Raw genomic sequence first — 22629 nt, forward strand, 5'->3', positions numbered from 1 at the left:
GGCCACGGACATTCCAACAAAGCACACGCCAATTACGATAAGTTGTACTATCCATAAATAGCGCGCAAAGATAAGATAAGTACTGTCAGGCATAACCTAGCAGTTTCACAGACCACAGGCGCACAATCCAAAAGCGCATACAGTGCAACAAGTTCAGATAAAGTATAACAGAAACAAAGCCCATGCCAGGCAAGACCCCCCTGGCGCCAATATGGAGACCTAGGTTTACTCATCATCGGGCACCGGGGCATAAGAGGAGTTCTTAGGAGGAGCCATAAGCTTCTCCATAGTCAGATGTTCCGCTGAAATACCCAGACGAGCGCCGACTGCCTGCAGATCAGCGATGGGTGTTGGTGGAGGTACCACCTGTGCTGCGTCTTCATGAACATCTGAGTCCTCCACTGATGGCTTGGTCTTCTTGGTCCTCGGGCGGCGCAATGCAGAGGATTTTGCAGGGATGGCTGAACTTGGTTTGTAACCAGAAGCCTTAGCAGCGCTGCGCGTCACGCGCCTGACAGAAAAGTCCGGAATTGGAGCAACAGTCACGAGCGAGTGACGACCTCGTCTGGCCTCACGGCTACCTTGCCAAGCACTGGAGTAAGAACGGACGTGAACTGGAAGTCAACATCTTTCTGTGGCACATCATCATTGATATGCTGCACAGGATCAGCCTGCTCATGGGAAGAGACAGGATCAATCTCCTCAATAACCATAGACGAGCGAGGCGCGGGAGGATTGCAATGCATCATCAAAAGCTCAAAAGAAGAAGCATAATGCTCAGGCAAAACACAGGTGTTGAGGTGAGACTGCCATTGTTGATGTGCTGATAATGAAAAAGGCACTTTCCTGATGAAAAATTCAGGCAGCAGTGAACGAAAAGACCTCTCCCAGATAAGTTGCGGAGGAAGTACAGGACCATAAACCACACGAACAAGTCCCAGTTGAATTGGATCAAGAGGAACCACTAGGTGCTGTGGCACAACAGGATGGACAGGCTGCTGAACCTCCTCTAAATCCATCTCATTATCAGAGTCCAAGGAGGGGTTGAGGACCATGGAATTCTGCTCCTGAATTATATCCTGCTGCTGACCGGGATCACCCCCATGCTGTTGCTGGGGCTGCTAAGCCTGCTCTTCCCAAGGGCCCCATCCAACATCATTGGGGTTGTTAGCTTCATTGACATTACCCCAGCCATCCACATTGTTACCCTGGTTTGGATTATGATGAGGAGGAACGGCATTCCAACCAAGGGCAGGGTACGGTGGCATTGCCCAGAAGGGCTGCGGTGGATTGACGCCTGGCATAGGGTGTGGGTTGCGTCGAGGGGCATTGGGTCTTCGTCGGCAGGTATCATAGCATCCGCAAATTCTCCAGTCAAGATGAAACAAGCTGCCGTCCAAGATACAACGGCGCCACCCCAGTTTGAAAAGTCCCGAAAAACCACCGAACGAGGCACTAATGCATTATCAGGAAAAGAAGCTCTGACCAGGGATCGAACTAGACGTCGATCCGTCTGGTTCCAGTAGTGAAACTGGCCAAAAGTGCCAACAACCTCGGCCAAGCAATGCGTGTTGCGATAATAAAGAGGCACTCCAATAAACATGAGCCAGCCCATTCTATGACCATGAATAGCTCTGAAACCCTCCCCCTGGTCGTGTGGGATAAACCTGACAAAAAACTCCTCTCCATCTTCATCCACACCAAGGGGAAAAGGAGGGTGCTGAGTAAATGAACCACTCACAACAGGATCCTCCATCTCAAAAAGCCCGACTCCTTGGAACCAAGTCTGAGCAGATAACACCGGAATATGCTGAGTGTGTGTAAGAAAATCAAGAACCTGTTGTCGACGGATAGCAACCAGGTGTGCTTCTGGTATTGGTTCGACGATTGCGACCATGTACCTCTCATGGTTGCGGGGGGGGCTTGATGGCAGGCGTGTAGAAGGTCCTCGGGAGTCGATCTTCGCCGCCGTCAACGACATCATATCCAGCCGGAACAAAGCGATGCGGGTCAATCGCATAGACCGCCATTGGCGAGGATGACGATGCAACTGAGGGCACAGCGGATGCAGGGACGTCCGGCGGAGATTGTGAGCTCGGCGGCGCTGGGTGGGAGACGGACGATTGGGGTTTTTTGGGAGGTGAAGGCGTCGGTTTTGGTGAAACCGAAGAGGTGAGAGAGTTTCCCTGCTTGGCGCGGGCTCCAAAGCCTTTGGATGGGACTTTGGGCACCCAGAGAGGAGAATCGGGTGGTTGGCCGGTGCAGTCCCGCTTAATGTGACCAGACCGGAAACAATTCCTACATTGAATCCTATTAGTACAGGTCTCTGTCTGGTGGCCCATACCCAAGCATTTCTGACAGTCCCAAAACGCAGCAGCCATATTTTCAATCATCTCGTCAAAGCTCTGTAAATCCCTGACAACATCCTGCGGCGATGGGGGAGATAGCTCGAAAACTGTGGAGTCACGTTGGGCTAAACTATCCTCTTCATCATCAGAAATTTCAATGGGCTGAGAGGAGGAGTATGTGGGCTGAGATGTAGGCCCAAAGCCTGCCAGAGGTGGAGAATCCGGAATGTCCACAAAGTCCGGTCCAATAAACTTTAAACCAGCAGGAGATCCGGAGCTGCCGCCAACAACCAGCGGAGAGTCCGGAGAAGGTTGAAACGAGCCAAAAAGGATCGCCGGAGGAGGCGAGCTAACTGCGGCCATCACCGGAGATGAGGGGCCTAATGCTTCTTGGGTTGAAACCTGATAACCAGCCTCACAGACCATCAATACTTCTGAGGGCGTGGGATGATAACTATAACCCTTACGAGCAGGATATTTGAGAAACGTAGCAAAACGTAGCGATTTCTTTGTGTGACCAGAGGTAGATCGGTCACGCATTGAGGATTTGCTAGGAATATGAGTCATGGCCTGCATCCCTAATAAAGCCCTACGTTTTGTTGGACTAACTAAGGTCCATTCCTGCTGGCATTCAGTCTGCCACAGACGGAATTCTTTCTCCCAATCTGGACCACCATGGCCCCAGAGATGAAAATAGCACTTGAAAAGGTCGCAGACAAAGCTACGCTGGTGCAGAATGAAAAACCCAACTTGCTTGCAGGAGACCGTGAAAGAAAAAACCCGATCATTGAGGTACGATACCTTGAGATAGGAGCAATAACCACCAATTGCAGATTCAAGGGCGAGGCCAACATTATCCTCATCCAGACGAAAAGAGTGCCTGGCAAAAGAGACCACCATCGTGAAGTGCCCCGAGTCCGAGGTCGGATGCACAGATCGGTTGAAAGTGCGCTGGATCTCAGCCGCCAAAGCCATCCCCGGGTTAAAGTCCAAACCCAATGAGATGGAGGCATGCACCGCCATGGAGATGACAACCAACGAGGAGAGTGACGTGCACCCACGTCCGTATTGATGAGGATCCTTTACCACGGCATGTTGATGCTGCTCCATGATAGCATGCCAAGTTTCATGAATTTCCGACAAGTTTTGGATTTATTAGAATTTAAAAAGCAGGTATCTCAACGTTTGCCGGACAGCCACGGTGCATTGGTGTTCGAAATTCATCCCCATTTCTTGCATGGGACATTAGCATAAACCCATGGACACATATATGATTTTACAACCCATGTTGGTGCACCGGAGCATGTGCATGTAGTTTAATTTTTAATTGTGCACCTGAAATGGCTAGAAAACCAATTTAATGTATAAAATGTCCAAACGAACCCTGAATAATTCCAATTTTTTTACGACACACATATAGTTGCATGTTCACTGGAGATAAAAGTTCTCGCAATTCAAACACCGTCCATTGCCGTTGTGACCCCATCATGTAATTCAAATCAAGATGAAAAATCAAGTCGATCCCACACAGTTTATTATCACCAACCGTGTGAGATGCAGTACAGAATATCCTAGAGCACCGTCGGTGTATATTATGCCTATGGCTTACGCGATAAGGTGCGTCGGCTACAGTCCACAGCCGGCGTGTCAAGCACACTAGCTCGCTCCCCAAATATCATTTCACTGTTCAATCACCACCAGTGAAAGATGGGGACATGGACCCGCGTCGCAAGGGCAACTTCGGCGGCCCACTGCGGCGAGAGCGCGGCCGTAGCCGCCATGCGCGTGCTAACAAGGTGCATGAGCGCGGCCGCAATCTGTGACCGGGCAGCCAGGGTAGCCAAAATGGCCGCTGTTGCTTCTTAGGCGGCGGCAACAACGTTAACATTTGCCTCGGGGATAAAAACTGGCGAGAGCGGCACATCAGCTGTCCGTTCCACAGCGGCGGCCTTAGCCCTGATGGAGGCCGCCCACGCCCAGCTCGTGGTGGTCACCGCACAAATTGAACGAAGCTTCTCCGACAAGGTCAGCAACCCACGACCGAAGAGTTGGCAATCGCCGAGAGCGTTCGAGCAGTCGTCCGTTCCTCTGCCCCATTCCTTGCCACGATGGAGCCCGTCCAAGCCCACATGGCGGCCGCCCACGCCCAGCTCATGGTGGCGTTTTCCAAAGAGATGGCGGATGTGGATGGTGAGAAGCTTGCCGAGTATGGTGCGATGGATGCCATGGAGCCCCTTCCCCAGGAGACCGTCGGGCACGAGCTGGACATGGAGGCAGCGGCAGAGATCAGTGAGCACCAGCCGTAGTAGTACTCTTTGTTTTGTTTAATTAAGAGCACTGGTCTTTATTTCATTTGAGTAATGTTTAGGTTAGCTAGCTCTGTTTAATTGCTGAACTTGCTCGATTAAGAAGTGTGTGTGTGTGTGTGCTGTAGTCTCCTTTGTGTACCCAAATTATGCAATGACATGGATGACCACAGTAACCAGGGAAATTCAAACCAAAATTTTTGATGTTCAAACTCATCACACACGGGTTAAGTTATCTGAATCGTTTGTGATTTTCACATATCGTACACAGTTCTGAATAAGGGACCATGTCTGATGACACTTTGCGCGCTAGTTTTTTTGCTGAACCGATTCCAAATTTTCGGATTCTGTGGAAATATCTACCTCCCTGCCCCCTTTACCAAAAGCCACATTTCCCCTATTTTCGCCTTCCTTTCCGAGTTGAAACCTTCACTCCTTGCTTGCAACGCCACCTCCTCGCTGGCGACCGTCCTTCACGCTGCTTAGCCTCGTCTATCCAGGCAGGTAATCCACACCCGACCTCCATCCTCCTCCTTCCACATCCCACATGCCCCGACCGCCGGAGCGACACCTTCCACCCAAATCACCTACCCCTCCACCAAATAAGTGCCGCCCTAAGCCATGGTGCATGCGGTATAGCCATGATCTCAAGGAGCATTTGGCAGCGGAGAAGCAAATCGCGCGTGCAAATGATGTCGCCATGGCTGCCATTCGTGCCGACCCCTAGATCTTGGAGGACCAGCTTGCCATTTGCTAGCTATGCCGGTTAAGCATGCTCGGTTTACCCGTTGCATGTGCTGCTCCTGCCTTTCTTTAACAAATTCTAATGCATTGTGCTATCTAATTTTACTATGCAATCTTTTGCTCTAGTGTATATGTTCTATATGTCGTGCAATGTGGTGCTCACTTATGAATTGTTTGGTTAATTAGTTGTCATCTTCAGTTAACTGTTTGGTTCAATTCTGCAAATGTGATGTTCAATTCTTTAGGCTGCAATTTCGTATTGTCTTCCATGTGAGAAATAAATCAAATTTATCTTTACAAGATACATGAGAAATGAATACAATTGCTATATTTCCAAGTTGTCAAGCATGCTTGGTTTGGTTATACATTGTGCAATGTGGTGCTCAGTTAACGTTTGGTTCATTTGTTGTGGTGTTTAGTTAACAGTTTGGTTCAATTCTGCAATGCGATGTTCAATAGTTGTGGGTGCATTCTATTATTGTATACCACGTGAGAAGTAAACCGAATTTGGTTGTACTAAATACATGAGAAACAAATACGATTGCTATATTTCCAAGTTGTCAAGCATGCTTCATTTGGTTAATTGTCTGATCTTCTATTAGGAGTATGTTATATTATGCAATGTGGTGCTTAGTTAATGTTTGGTTCATTTGTTGTGGTGTTACGTTAATAGTTTGGTTCAATTTTGCAATGCGATGTTCAATTGTTGTAGGTGCATTCTATTATTGTATACCATGTGAGGAATAAAGCGAATTTGGCTCTACTAAATACACGAGAAACAAATACAATTGCTATATTTCCAAGTTGTTAAGCATGCTTGGTTTGGTTAATTGTCTGATCTTCTATTAGGAGTATGTTATACTGTGCAATGTGATGCTCAGTTAATGTTTGGTTCATTTGTTGTGGTGTTTAGTTAACTGCTTTGTTCAGTTCTGCAATGCGATGTCCAATTATCGTGGGTAGAATTTTGTATTGTTGTGCATGTGAGAAATAAATCAAATTTGGCTGCACTTAATACATGAGAAACATATACAAGTGCTATATTTCCTAGTTCTTAATCATGATTGGTTTGGATAAATGGGTTTTCCATGTGGCTTGAATTAATCTGATGAATCTGCAATGTGCTTATTTTTCATCAACATATTTTACTGATAGCATGCGAACCCTTACTTAACCTGATGACTAACTACCTTATATGTGTTGCAGGGAAACAATGGGAAGCACTGAGGTCTACAATCGAGGTTAGCACGTGCATGGTCCGTTGTCTAATAGCACATTATTGTGCAATTGCAGAAACCATTCTAATATTTAGGTTTTTAACAATTGGTCTTGCACATGTAGGTCCTGCTGTCAGAGGATTTGACCCACTGTTCGACCCTTTATGCATATGGGGAAATGAGTTGTCCATGAATATCAATCAAGTCAAGAAACTCAGAAAGATTGTTTGGATAAAGAAATTAGTGACAAAAAACAACAAGATCTTTGTCTGCACAATGAAGAAGACATCAGTTAACTACAAGATGGTACTAAGTATTATACCTTGCCTTTTTTATCCCTTTGCCCCATTTCTAATATAGAGAATATATTTATGCACATCCTTGTTTTCAGGCCTTTCCAAAACAGTTCACTGATGATTACCTCTCAAACCACCTCTATGGTCAGGAGGCGAGGAAGGTTTTCATACAACACCCACGGTTCAATATTTAAGTGTTCCTGAAGAGGATGAAGGATGGACGGTCAATCATCCACAGGCACTGGCCTAAAGTTGCAAAGACCTTCAACATGAATGAAGGCTCAATATTCGCCTTCTGCTTCAGCAGTTTTCCAGATGAGATGCATCTTTCTATGTACCATCTATGATGCTAATTTCAAAAGGTTCTAGATGTTGCATGTGAAACTTGGTGCTCATGCAGTTGTGTAATGGGGTAGCTAAGTGCTGAAGCTAAATCATGCTTCCTTAATATGGAAATGAAATATATTATGTGCCTAATATGAATGTCAATTAGATTAATAAATGGATTATTAATCATAGGGCAATTAGCCTCCTGATGGCTAATTAGCCTGCTAATTGTTTTTTATTGCAAACGGTTATCCAGAAAACACAGAGGGCGATGACCTCAGGCAACGCACACAATTTCTAGAAATAAACCACATTGGATCAATGAACAATCACACATGACATTCTCTTCAAAACTGTTTGCTTTAGGCCACCTTGCGCAAACGTTTACCACATAAAAACTATGTGTGATGGACAACCTATGCCACAAAGTTTCTTCTACGCACCATGTGTGATGCATTAAATAACGCAAACGATAAAATTGTTAATATCGTGTGCGATGGCAACGCTATCACAAACGATTTAACGGGGCAAATTGTGTGTGATGTACCTGCGAACGGAAACGTTTGGGAGCGACTGTGTGGGATGTATATACGAATAGAAACGTTTAAGGGGGACTAACTTTGTGGGATGTACTTATGACCGGAAACGATTTCGCCTGTATAATTATATTATTTTTAGCATTATTGTATGTATAACCGTATTTGAGCGCTCGCCGATCGCACATGGCCTCATTTTGCCGAGCGTGTGTGCCAGGAGGGCATATCCCCGATGGTTTCTAGGTCGTGTGGGAAGGACCCCCCTATCGCCCACACTCACTTGGCGATGGTTCCAACTGTCATCGCGGAAAGGGGTTAAAAACCGTTTGTATAGCACCTCATTGTACCAGTGAGAAGTTTAATTCCTTATGATTGTTTTGAGATATGAAGATGGTGATATTAGAGTCATGCTAGTAAGTAGTTGTGAATTTGAGAAATACTTCTGTTAAGGTTTGTGAGTCCCCTAGCATGCACGTATGATGAACTGTTATATAACGTAGTTGGAGCATGAGATATTTTTTGATTGTCTTCCTTATGAGTGGCGGTCGGGGACGAGCGATGGTCTTTTCCTACCAACCTATCCCCCTAGGAGCATGCACGTAGTACTTTGTTTCGAGGACTAATAGATTTTTGCAAGTATGTGAGTTCTTTATGACTAATGTTGAGTCCATGGATTATACACACTCTCACCCTTCCGCCATTGCTAGTCTCTCTTGTACCGTGCAACTTTCGCCGGTATCATAAACCCACCATATACCTTCATCAAAACAGCCACCATACCTAACTATTATGGCATTTCCATAGCCATTCCGAGATATATTGCCATGCAACTTTCCACCGTTCTGTTTATTATGACACGCATCATCATTGTTATATTGCTTTGCATGATCATGTAGTTGACATCGTATTTGTGGCAAAGCCATAGTTTATCATTTTTATACATATTGCTCTTGATTCATTGCACATCCCGGTACAAAGTCGGAGGCATTCATATAGTCATATATTGTTCTAGTATCGAGTTGTAATTTTTGAGTTGTAAGTAAATAGAAGTATGATGATCTTCCTTTTTAGAACATTGTCCCATGTGAGGAAATAAAAGAAAAAAGAGAAATAAAAAAAGGGAAAAGAAAAGAAAGAAAGACAAAAGAAAAAAAGAAAGAGAAAAGAAAGAAAGAAAAATGAGACAAAAAGAGAGAAGGGGCAATGTTACTATCCTTTTCCATACTTGTGCTTCAAAGTAGCACCTTGATCTTCATGATAGAGAGTCTCCTATGTTGTCACTTTCATATACTAGTGGGAATTTTTCATTATAGAACTTGGCTCCATGAGCAAGCAAGTTGGACGCACACCTAGTTTTCTTTTTGAGCTTTCATAAACTTATAGCTCTAGTGCATCTATTGCATGGCAAACCGTACTCACTCACATTGATATCTATTAATGGGCATCTCCATAGCCCGTTGATACGCCTAGTTGATGTGAGACTATCTCCCTCTTTTTGTCTTCTCCACAACCACCTTCCATTCCACCAATAGTGCTATGTACATGGCTCACGCTCATGTATTGCGTGAAAGTTGAAAAGATTTGAGAACACCAAAAGTATGAAACAATTGCTTGGCTTGTCATCGGGGTTGTGCATGATTTGAATATTTTGTGTGATGAAGATGGAGCATAGCCAGACTATATGATTTTGTAGGGATAAGCTTTCTTTGGTCATGTTATTTTGAGAAGACATAATTATTTTGTTAGTATGCTTGAAGTATTATTGTTTTTATGTCAATATTAAACTTTTGTTTTGAACCATACGAATCTGAACATTCTTGCCACAATAGAGAAAAATACATGGATAAATATATTAGGTAGCATTCCATATCAAAAATTCTGTTTTTATCATTCACCTACTCGAGGACGAGCAGGAATTAAGTTTGGGGATGCTTGATACGTCTCCAACGTATCTATAATTTTTAATTGTTCCATGCTATTATATTATCTGTTTTGGATGTTTTATATGCATTAATATGCTATTTTATATGATTTTGGGGACTAACCTATTAACCTAGAGCCCGATGTCAGTTCCCGTTTTTCCTTGTTTTAGAGTTTCACAGAAAAGGAATACCAAACGGAATGAAATTTTTGCGATGATTTTTCTTGGACCATAAGACACCCAGAGGACTTGGAGTGCACATTAGGAAAGCCACGAGGCGGCCACAAGGACGGAGGGCACGCCCCCACCCTTGTAGCCCCCTCGTGACTCCATCGACCGATTTCTTCTGCCTATTTATTCTTGAATATTCCAAAACCTATCGGGAAAGCCACAAAAACACTTTTCCACTCCCACAACCTTCTGTACCCGTGAGATCCCATCTATGGGCCTTTTCCGGCATCCTGCCGGAGGGGGATTCGATCATGGAGGGCTTCTACATCAACACCATTGCCTCTCCGATGAAGCATGATTAGTTTACCTCAGACCTATGGGTCCATAGCTAGAAGCTAGATGGATTCTTCTCTCTTTTTGATTCTAAATACCATGTTCTCCTTGATGTTCTTGGAGATCTATTTGATGTAATACTCTTTTGCGATGTGTTTGCCGAGATCCGATTAATTATGGATCTATGATCAGCTTATCTATGAATATTATTTGAATCTCCTCTGAATTCTTATATGCCAAATTTGATATCTTTGCATGTCTCTTCGAACTATAGATTTGGTTTGGCCAACTAGATTGGTTTTTCTTGCAATGGGAGAAGTGCTTAGCTTTGGGTTCAATCTTGCGGTGCTCGATCCTAGTGATAGAAGGGGAACCAACACGTATTGTATTGTTGCCATCGAGGATAACTAGATGGGGTTTTCATCATATTGCTTGAGTTTGTCTCGCTACATCATGTCATCTTACTTAATGTGTTACTCTGTTCTTATTAACTTAATACTCTAGATGCAGGTAGGAGTCGGTTGATGTGTGGAGTAATAGTAGTACATGCAGGAAGGAGTCGGTCTACTTGATACGAACGTGATGCCTATGTTCATGATTGTCGGGGTACTGATCCACGAACACCTATGGGACCGGCGGACCGAGTCCCTTTCGGTTCGGCGGGGGTAGAGGTTGCGCAAAGAGCAAATCGAGGCGATACACGCGAGCGATTTACCCAGGTTTGGGCCGCACGGATGCGTAAAACCCTACTCCTGCTTTGTGGTTTGTATTGATTTCTTGCTCGGGAGCGCGGAGTGCTACAGTACACACAAGCGGCTAACGAGACCGAGCGTGAGTGTTCGAACCCCCCTCTACGTTGCACACGGGCCTCCTTTTATATGCTCAAGGGGTCACCAACAGGTGGCAACGGAGGTAAAAGGGTAAAAATGGAAAGGTGCTGCAGTAGGTACAGCTACCTGCTACAGTGTATCATACCTAACTCTGACGGCAGGGGACAAGGGCCTTAAATGCCCGTCTGTGTCGCTAAAATAGTGCAAAAAGAGACCGCCAGGGATGCCACCGTTCGCCACGATGGCGATCTTGTCAGCGCCGCTTGCCACCGCACGCCGCTGGCTGCACAGCCTCCCGCCACGTACACCTGGAAGGGCCCCAGAGCGACACGTTGGTGGATGTGCTGGAGCGCGGGCCCAGAGGGGTGGCTTGCCGCGGCAAACGCCTTGCCACTGTCGTTGTCTTATCGCGTCCGGGAGCTTGTCGCTCACCGGGCCTTGCCGGGACGCGTGGTGCACCGCGGCAAGTTCCTCGAAGTGCCTTGGTTGGCCTTCCCGGCAAGCTCCTCTTGCCAGGGTCTTGAGGTGCCTTGGTTGGCCTTCCCGGCAAGCTCCTCTTGCCAGGGTCTTGTCTCTTTGACTTGGATACTTTGTTCTTGAATGGCTCCAAAGGAACCACGGAGGACCTTGGCGGTCACCCGGCAAGCCTTGCCGCGGGACGCTGCGACTGCCCGTGCACAAGTTCAGGATACTAGGGTACCCCTACTCTAGTACACCGACAGGAGCCCCCGGGCCTGGGCCATACACGGTGCCGAGCGCTTTTGGGCCAGGCCCAAAAATAGGGCACGGGCACGCGCGGCCTAGGTTACGCCGTATCTTACTCCGTATCCACCGCGCCCTCCTCGAACGGCACGCGTTGAATGCGGCGTCGTGGGAGAGATCGTGGGTGGTTTCTTTATTCGGAAATGCGGAACGTCCGCCCCCTCCCTCTTTATAAGCAGGGGAAACAGGGGCAGTTCGCCCACTCACCCGTTGTCGTTCCAATCTCAAAAATCTCCGCCGCTCCCTTGCCTTCCCAAAGCAGAGAGAGAGAGCAGCGCTCCGCCCCCACATCGCCACCAGCACCACCAACGCCGTCGACCTCCTCCACTGCTTCCGCCATGGCTCCAAAAGCCGACAAGGGGAAGGCCGTGAAGTCGACCGAGGCGCAGCGGCTCGCGGCGCTATGGAAGGAGCGGGTCGTCTTCCCTCCCAAGCTTGGCGCGAGGGAGCTGAGGGAGAACTACTACCTTTTCTGGTCGGCGGAGACGCGGGCGCATCCGCGCACAAAGGTACTCCCCGCCGCCGCTTGGAAGAAGGCCCCAAATGGATACCCTTTCTTTGCTCTATTCTTCTACTGCGGGCTCTGCCCGCCTTTCTCTGAATTCTTCTGCGACATCATGAATACCTATGGATTCCACCTCCTTGACTTCACCCCCAATGCCGTTCTGACCACGGCAGTTTTCGCACATCTTTGCGAAAACTTTGTCGGAGTCCTTCCCAACGTAGCCCTCTTCCGCCACTTCTTCATACCCCGAGTAGAGAGAGGAGAATCTTTATCCGGCGGAATCGCCTGGATCTCAAGGGCCGGCAAGAAGGAAACGTATCTGGAGGGAGAATTCTGCGGCAAGTGGGAGGAGTGGAGGGCAGATTGGTGCTGGATTGACGAGGAGAGCCCGCAGCCATTCACCACCCGGCGCCGAACCCCAGTAGCACGCGGCAGCGATTGGAGTGACGTGGCTCCGGAAGACGACAGGCTGAAGATTGCCGTCACCAGGATCCTGCGCCTCAGGCTTGCCGGGCTTACTGTTGGCGCCGTTGGCGCAGACTTCCTCCGCCGCCGCATCGCCCCCCTGCAGGAACGGGGGAGGCCAACTTGGGAGTTCAAGAACGCGGCAGACATCATGAGGCTGCGGCCGGGCCTCAATTACAACTTCACAGTCCTGGAGCTCAACGCGATGCTTCAGGAGCTCTTCAAGTATGACCCCCAACATCCCGAGGTGTTCAGGTTGCCGGGGGGCGTCATTCCGTTGTGCAACAATTCCTCGCTCGACCGCATCCGCGCAATGATGCCGGAGTGCGACTCGCATGGAATTCTGCCAACTTGGCAGGAGCCTGCAGACGAGGTCGTGCAGCAGTTCTTCGACGACTTGGTGGAAGTGACAATCCGCTCCGACGAGAAGGACGGCCTCACCCGCGACACCACGGATGCAGAGATGGCGCTCATCGCCACTAGGCTGGAAGAGGCAGCGGCAGCCGCAGCCGTGGGCGAATTTGGATTCACCATGGAGGAGGCAGATGCAGCAGAGGCGGCAAGCCGTGCCGAGCGAGGGGAGCCCACCGGCAAGAAGGAGCTTGCCGGGCATGGCGCCGAGCCGAGCGAGCCCGCCAAGGACATGAGCGGCTCGTTGGAAATCAACTCATCTTCCACCTCGTCTTCAGACAGCCCACCGCAAGCAGAGCCTCCATCCCCACCAAGAAGGCGTCTCCGCAAGGCCGGTGATGTAGCGGAGCGGCAAGCGGGTCAACAGTCGCCGCGCCGCGTGACACGCTCCACCTCGGCAAACACCGTTGCCGCGGGGGCGCCTCATGCTGCGACGGCAACTGGAGCGGAGTCTAGCCGGACCACCGCTTCAGCTCCCGCCGCTGCTCATGCCGCGCCGACAGCCGGAGCGGGGTCGCCTCAGACCACCGCCACTGCTCCCGCCAAGCGGCCAAGGGAAGCTACCCCTCCGTCTCCTCGTGCCGGGCGCGCGCCAGACTTCGACTTCTCCGCGTTCAGCTCCGACGAGGAAGAAGAAGAAGAGTAAGCTTCTCTTACTGTACTTGTAGTTCTTCAATCCTTGTTGTTTGTCTTGCATCTGACTTGCTTTTCTCTGAACTTGTTCCTCTGTAGGACTCTGGCCCAGAGAGCGGCAAAGAGAGCTAAGGTCCCGGTGATCGTCATCGAGGACGAGCCTACTGCGACGGCAGGTGGCGCGCCCGAGACAACCTTGCCAGACCCGGCGACTTTTCTCCAGGGCAGCCCCCAGCGTAAGTGTATGATTTGCTTTCCGCTGGGAGGCGCGCATGGGTACTTGTCTTTGCTTATATCTGCTTGTTGATTTGTGTAGGAGCCGAGCAGCCCCACCCGGAGCCAAGGGAGAATTCTCCGGCAAGGGAGGGCTTCCCGGTAAGGGAGAAGTCTCCGGCAAGGGAAGGTTCTCCGGCGAGGGACAGCACCAGCGGCCCCCCGACGGCGGAGACCACGACCGCAGAACCTAGTGCAGGTACTCCTCTTGCTTCAAAACTTCCCTTGGGTTCTTCTTCTTCTGATCTTCTTTGGCTTTTGCTGGATTTTGCTTGACTCTTCTCCCCTTGCCGGCTGTCAGACCCATCTGCTGCGGAGCGGATGGAGACCGAGGTCGCCGCCGAAGACGTAGCCGGCGCTGGTGATCCCGCCGGCGCCGAGGCCCCCAAGGCTGGCGCCGCGGCGACTGGCGAGGGATCCGGTGATCGTACTGACGGCCCAGAGGCCGCAGGAGCGCCAGGCGCTACACCGACCGCCGACCCGTCCGCCGAAGCCGCAGCGCCAAGCACCGAGGAGCCCCAGCCGGGCGTTTACTTGAAGGCCGGCGAAGGCGGCTTCATCAACCTCCCCTGGGCGTCAAGCTCCAGGGCACCGGTCGAGGAGGAGATCTTCGACGGAGAAGTGCTTGCCTCCGCGGGGTTGACGGTGGTCGACGCGCCAAGCAGCAGCAGCAACGAGCGCAAAGAAGAGCGGCTGCTGCGGAAGTTGATGTCGCCCTACCGCGCGCGGCAAGCCAAGCTGGAATCCCGCGAGGCGCTTGTCGCGAAGCCAGGAGCAAACATTGAGAAGCGCGCGGAAGAGCTCGGGGGTTTCCATCGGGAAGCCCTCCGATCCCTGGCGGAGGAGCGGGAGCAGCTCGCTGAAGCGCAGAAGGCCTTCCTCCTCGAGAAGGCCGAAGTCGAAGAGCGGCAGCGACTTGCCGCTGTGAAGCTAGCCGCGGAGGAGGGCGAGCTGGCGCAGCGGAAGGTCAATCTCGACGCCCACGAGGAGGAGCTTGCCGTGCGCGAGGAAAAGCTCGGCGGAGCCCTTAAGCAGGCGGAGGATGCTGCCGCTGCCGCCGAGGCCGCCAACGAGGAGTTGAAGACGAAGGTGGCGCGGCTGGAGGCCGATCTCTCCGAGAAGGGCAAAGAGCTCAGCGCCGCCAAGGTCTCCAACGTGGATCTTGAGTTGAAGCTAACCACTTTGACCAAGACTCTGGACAGCCCCAAGAAGCGGGAGGCAGCCTTGAAGGAGGAAATCAAGGCCGACAAGGCGCTGCTGGAGAGTGCTGCCGCCGCCCAGAACGCTTTCAGGGAGACTGTGACGCACTGGACGGAGAGTCTTGTGAATACCGCCACAGATATCGACAAGGAGCTGGCGTAGCTGGGGATGGAAGATCTCGGGTATCCCTCCGACGACAACCTCCAACCCAGCGCCAAGCTCGTCCTGTTCTTCAAGGGCGTGGCGACGGCCCTTCAGCGGCTCCGGGAAAGGATCCCCAAGCAGCTGGCTCACGAGTCGCGCAAGATCTGCGCGAGAGGTCTTCAGAAAGTGTTGATGAAGGTGGCCTTCCGCAATCCGGGCCTCCGCCTCACCAACATCCTCAGGACCTTGCCGCCGGAAGCTGATCTGGAGGACCTCAAGGCCCTTGTCGCACCCATTGTGGACAAGGTGATCAAGAGGGTCGAAGGCGATCGCGTAGATTAGGCCGCCCATTTCTTCTTTCCTTGTCGCTGTTTATTATGTCATGAAAACAATCTATTAGAGCTGCGACAAGCTATCTTTGTAATATAACTTTATTCTGGGTGATGATTGCAACGTTATTCCCTTTACTTGATCCCTCCCTTTGTATGTCTTTTTACCCTACGCTTTTAGGGAACTTGCCGGTGCAGGCACCAGAGCCACGAGCGCTGAGTGCGGGACGTCAGCAGCCTGCTGGCGGTGCCGCTACCGGCAAGAAACCTTGTCGCAACTAGTTGCAGCTCACTTAAGTTGCTGAGCGGACTCGAAACAAAGTAAGGGCGCTAGCGGCTCACTTAAGTTGTTGAGCGGACTCGAAACAAAGTAAGGGCGCAACTAGCTACGAGTTGGTTCCTCCGCGCACAGGTTTTCCATACAAAGTGCGGTCGTTCAAGGGAGATAACTTAAAATTTAAAAAATCTGATTGCTCAAACTTTGGCAACTTAGCTTTTCTGTTGTTTGCTTCCCGGCAAGGCGAAACTTTTCTTGAACGACGCCTGGTCCATACCATCGTCTTCTCCTTCCCCCCGGCAAACTTGTGGGTGAGGGGAACCTTCCTTTCAAAAGAAAGAAGAGACAATGCAGATATGGGCCTTTACGGCTCGTTATTGCTTACCGTGGAATAGGTGCTGCACAAAGTGTCAGATCATATATGCAAAAAATAAAATGCATAAAATCGACAAAATGTGCGGAGCACATGAGCTTTACTTATGCACGGGGTCTGCGCCCGGCTTTGTACAAAGGATTACATGAAACAGCGGCAAGACTTGTACAAAAGGTGGTTGCCGGAACAGGTTCCGACAATCGCGCCTTACGGGTAAAACTTACGAAGATGCTCAATGTTCCAGGAGTTGCTCACCGGAATGCCATCTTCGGTCTCAAGGCGGACAGCGCCAGGCCTAGTGACTCGTTTCACCCGGTAAGGGCCTTCCCACTTCAGCGTCAACTTGTTGGAATTCTTGGCGGACTGAACTCGCCGAAGAACAAGGTCGCCTTCCTCGAGACTTCTGGCGTTAACTTTGCGGCTATGGTAGCGGTGCAAAGCTTGCTGGTAGCGAGCAGTTCGCACAGCAGCCTGAAGACGGTCTTCCTCAAGGAGCAGCGCGTCATCTTGTCGCAGCTGCTCTTGCTCAAGCTCATCATAAGCGAGCACTCGAGGTGACCCGTATACGAGCTCCGTGGGGATAACTGCCTCTGCTCCATAGACTAGAGCGAAAGGTGTCTGGCCAGTGGCTCAACTTGGCGTCGTTCTGATCGACCAAAGAACCACCGACAGCTCCTCGATCCAGTTTCTTCCGCACTTGTGCAGCCTGTCGAAAGTTTTGGTCTTGAGCCCGCGCAGCACTTCAGCATTTGCCCTCTCCGCTTGACCGTTGCTTCTCGGGTGAGCAACAGAAGCGAAGCAGACCTTGGCGCCAAGATCTTGGACGTACTGCATAAAGGTGCGGCTCGTAAATTGTGTACCGTTATCGGTGATTATCCTGTTAGGGATCCCGAAGCGGCAAACAATCGACCTGAAGAACTTGACTGCTGACTGTGCTGTCACCTTCCTCACTGGTTCCACTTCCGGCCACTTTGTGAACTTGTCGATTGCAACGTACAAGTACTCAAAGCCCCCGACAGCTCGGGGAAAGGGGCCGAGGATGTCGAGCCCCCAGACCGAAAATGGCCAGGATAAAGGGATCGTCTGGAGAGCTTGAGCTGGTTGGTGTATCTGCTTGGAATGGAACTGGCACGCTTCACACTTGGTTACTTGTGCAGTTGCATCCTGGAGGGCTGTTGGCCAGAAGAAACCTTGCCGGAATGCTTTGCCGACGAGTGCTCTTGCGCCAATGTGGTGACCACATATGCCTCCATGTATCTCCGCCAACAGCTTTTGTCCGTCTTCCCGGTGAATACACTTCAATTTCACACCGTTGAGTCTTCTTCTGTACAGTGTCTTGTCGACAAACTGGTACATACTTGACTGCCGGGCTACTCTTTCCGCTTCTTCTTGCTCCTCGGGAAGTTCTCCTGTCTGAAGGAAATGGACAATCTGCTGCGCCCATGCTGGAGCTTGTGGCTCGACAACAAGGACTAAAGGCAAATCTGCCGCTGCGGGAACATCCGCTTCTACAGCGAGAACCTGCGGCTCTGCCGGAGCTTGACGTTCCCCGGCAAGCTTGCCGGAGCAAAACTTGCCGGGAGCTTCTGCTTCAACGGAACAAACCCTGGGGTTTGCCGGAGCAGACTTCTCCTCAGCGCTCTTGGCGTTGATCTTGGGGACTGCTGCGGGAACATCCGCTTCTACGACGAGAACCTGCAGCTCTGCCGGAGCGTGACGTTCCCCGGCAAGCTTGCCGGAGCAAAACTTGTCGGGAGCTTCTGCTTCAACGGAACAAACCCTAGGGCTTGCTGGAGCAGACCGCTCCTTAGCGCTCTTGGCGTTGATCTTGGGGACCTTCTTGGCGGCGGCTTCGGGGAGCTCTGCCGGCAAATAGTCACCAGAAATCAACTTCCACTTTTTGCTCTATTCAGTTGATGGCATTACGGACGGCTGAGTCAGCTTGAGCACAAAGATCCCTGGTTCCACAGGTAACTTAAGTGCGGCGCATTTTGACAGGCCATCGGCAATGGCGTTCTGAGCTCTTGGAACATGTTCCATTTGTAGGCCGTCAAAGTGCTCTTCTAGCTTTCTCACTTCGTCGACGTAAGCTTCCATCAACGGACTCTGATAATTCTTGTTTACTTGGCGGACGACAAGCTGTGAGTCACCCCTGACAATGAGCTTCTTGATCCCAAGGTCTGCCGCGATCCGGAGACCGGCAAGCAAGCCTTGATACTCCGCAGTATTATTTGTTGCTTGCTCCTTGGGAAAGTGCATCTGGACTACGTACTTGAGGTGCTCTCCGGTGGGTGCGACAAGCAGCACACCAGCGCCGGCGCCTTGCAGCGAAAAGGCACCATCAAAGTACATCAGCCACTCTTTGCTTGCTTCCTTGACGGGGATGCTCGTTTCTGGAATTTCTTCGTCTGGTGTTGGCGTCCATTCTGCTATGAATTCTGCCAATGCTCTGCTCTGGATAGTTCAAGTACTTTCAAACTTGAGGCCAAAGCTTGACAGTTCCAGTGCCCACTCAACAATCCTGCCTGTCGCTTCTGGATTCTGCAGTATCCTCTTCAGTGGAAAGTGAGTGACAACTGTGATCTCATGTGCTTGGAAGTAATGGCGTAGCTTTCTTGAGGCCATGAGAAGGCCGAAAAGCAACTTCTGCATGCCAGAGTACCTTGACCTAGCCCCCTGCAGAAGGGAACTGACAAAGTAAACTGGGCGCTGCACCATTTTCTTCTGTATCTCTTCTCGCATCTGCGCAGATCCATCTTTGTCGGGACCAGAGCTTGCTGGGGAAGCCCCCTGCTTGTCGCTGGATGCGCTTGCCGTGGTTGCTGGCTCATCATTTGCCTCCCTCTCTGCTACTAACGCAGCACTAACCACTTGATTGGTTGCCGCTATGTACAGCAGCAACTTCTCTTGTGGCTTAGGTGCGACAAGTATTGGAGGGGAGGACAGGTATCTCTTCAAGTCTTGCAGCGCAGCCTCCGCTTGCGGAGTCCATTTCATTGGACCTGCCTTTTTCAATAATTTAAAAAATGGCAGGGCGCGCTCAGCAGACCTAGAGATGAACCTGCTGAGAGCAGCCACGCAACCGGCAAGTCTTTGTACATCCTTGACGCGCTTTGGTGCTTCAATCTGCTCAATGGCCTTGATCTTGTCGGGATTGGCTTCAATTCCCCGCTGAGACACGAAGAACCCGAGAAGCTTGCCGGAAGGAACTCCAAACACACACTTCTCTGGGTTGAGCTTGAGGCTGATCTTGCGCAGATTTGCAAAGGTCTCGTCTAAATCTTGGATCAGGGTTGCTCTGTCCTTGCTCTTGACCACTATGTCATCCATGTATGCTTCCACATTTCTGTGTATTTGTGGCTCAAGAGCGACGTGGACTACTCTTGCAAATGTTGAACCAGCATTTTTTAATCCGAAAGGCATCCGTATGAAGCAATACGTGCCACATGGAGTAATAAATGCGGTCTTCTCCTCATCCTCTTCTGCCATGAAGATCTGATGATATCCTGAGTATGCGTCAAGAAATGAAAGCAAATCACATCCGGCTGTGGAGTCAACAATCTGGTCAATGCGCGGCAAAGGAAATGGGTCTTTGGGACAAGCTTTGTTAACATCAGTAAAATCGATACAAAGTCTCCATTTCCCGTTCGCCTTGCGCACGACTACAGGATTGGCCAACCACGTGGGATGGAGCACTCCTCTGACAAGGCCTGCTGCTTCCAGTTTCTTGATCTCTTCTGCAATGAATTCTTGGCACTCCACTGCCTGCTTCCTGACCTTCTGCTTGACGGGCCGCGCATGAGGACAAACGGCAAGGTGGTGCTCAATCACTTTCCTGGGAACACCGGGGATGTCAGACGGTTGCCACGCAAACATACAACTCCTGATAAGGAATTTACTTGAGTCCTATTCGGCACATGCAGTGATACATACTTGATCCTTCTTCCCTCTGGGGTGGTAAGAAAAATCAACTTACTGGCGCAATCGATGTTTCCTCCATACATCGATAGCCAATCCATACCTAGAATTACATCCAAACCTTGTGATTCCAAAGTGATTAAATCCGAGGGAAACACATGCCTACCTATACTCAATGGCACTTTAAAACATCCTTTACTGGTCATATACTCCGCTCCTGGTGAGCTTACTAACATAGGTGTTCTAAGGACCTTGGTGGGCAGTTTATACTTATCCACGAATCCCCTTGATATGTATGAATGCGATGCACCAGTATCAAAAAGAACGATTGCAGTAAATGACTTAACCAAAAACTTACCTATTACTGCATCTGCCTGAGCTTCAACCTCCTCCACGTTAACGTGGTTCACTTGTCCCCTGTTGAAAGGGTTCAGCTTCTTCCTAGACCTTCCATTGCCATTTCCATTCTGGTCTTCAGGACATTCATTGGCATAATGGCCGGTCTTCTGACACTTATAACAAGTGACTTGGCTTAGGTCTCTCTTGACTGGGGTTGATGGGTTGGTATGATTCTGACCGTTGCTCCCCCCATTCCCATTACCATTCTTGGGGCCATTATGATTATGCAAACTCCCTCCTCCATGGGTATGCTGAAAATGTCCACCCATTTTCGGGGTAAAACGTGGCTTCTGCTGAGCTCCTGAATTGTATTTCCCTTGTCCATACTTCCTCTTGCGGTTCTCAATCTGTTGCTGCTTCCCTTCTATCATAAGAGCACGATCTACCAACTCCTGGTAGTTGTTGAAAGTTTCTACCATCAACTGCATACTCAACTCATCATTCAGTCCTTCCAGAAACTTCTCCTGCTTAGCTGCATCTGTAGCAACGTCATCCGGGGCATAACGTGCTAACTTACTAAAGTCATCCACATATTGGCCAACTGTCCGTCCTCCTTGGCACAGGTTGCGAAACTCACGCTTCTTCATGGCCATAGCTCCTGCTGAAACATGGGCTGTACGGAAAGCCTGCTGAAATTGGTCCCATGTCACCGTGGCTATAGGGTAGGTGACAGTGTAATTCTCCCACCATGATGCTGCTGGTCCATCCAACTGATGTGCGGCAAAACGCACCTTCTCGGCGTCAGTACATCCTGTAGTGGTTAACTCCCTTCCAATCTTGCGGAGCCAATCATCTGCTACTATAGGCTCGGTGCTACTGGAGAACACCGGCGGATTCAGTCTAAGGAAACGGGTTAAGTGATCAACAGGTGGTGGTGGTGGTGGGTTGTTGTTGTTGTTCCCATGATTCTGATTCTGGACTAGCAACTGCATCAACGCATTCTGCTGCTGGATCAACTGAGTGAGCTCCAGTGGAAATGCAAATTCATTGTCACGTCTCGGAGGCATCTGATGGGTTTAGAGGGGAGAGTTTAGAATAGAATGAGGTCTAATGAGAAAACACTACCCATATGCACATGAGACAAACACAAACATTTCACTCAATCAATCAATCAATCAAGGGCATACAATCGGTCTAACTATCGCAAAAGTGCTCGGACTACTCTATTTACATGGTGGAATACTACTACTGATGTGGTGGTCTACTAGAAATATTCCTCGGTTGCAGACTCCATGATATCTGCTCCAGCTTCGTCTTCATAGTCATCATCGCTCAGGTCAGAGTCGGTGTCGTCGATGATGATGTAGTCTTCCGGGCGAATCTCCTTGGGTTCTTCGTCTTTTTCTAATGGTGTGGGGTCTCCCATGAATATTCCGATCTTCTTAATCAGGTTGTAATTCTTCTCCACTAGTACGACGATTTCCTCCTCATAATCTTCACGTGTAGCCTTGAGTTCTTCCTCCAGCTCTGTGATTCTTGTCATCGCCTTCTTCAGATCTATCATGCCTGCGCACATCTCGTTCTCCTGACGTCGAATGTGCTGGTTTAACTCCTGGATAAAAGCTGCGATTGATATGTCCTTCCTGGTGCTGATCATCTCCCATTGCTCATCTCGGCGCCCACAAATCTGGTAGATAGTATCCTTGAGATAATTGCGGTAAACTTCTCCAATACATCCCATGGCGATGTGGGCTGCCATGCTCTTTCCTAGACTCCAGGTTGGTGCATCAAAGGAAAACTCTATGGGCTCGGTGACTGGCGCGAACGTCCTTCCTGGGACTTGAACTTGAATCATCCAGCGCTCCTCTTCAGGTAAAGTGGCGTTGTAGGTCCCGGTGAATCTTGGTACTCTGATTTTTAAGTACTTAGTGACTTCCTTCAGGTGGCGTCCAAAGGGTGTATCTTCATCCG

This window comes from Triticum urartu, chromosome 5 (genome assembly GCF_003073215.2).
Source record: "Triticum urartu cultivar G1812 chromosome 5, Tu2.1, whole genome shotgun sequence".
In the NCBI taxonomy this organism is placed as follows: domain Eukaryota; kingdom Viridiplantae; phylum Streptophyta; class Magnoliopsida; order Poales; family Poaceae; genus Triticum; species Triticum urartu.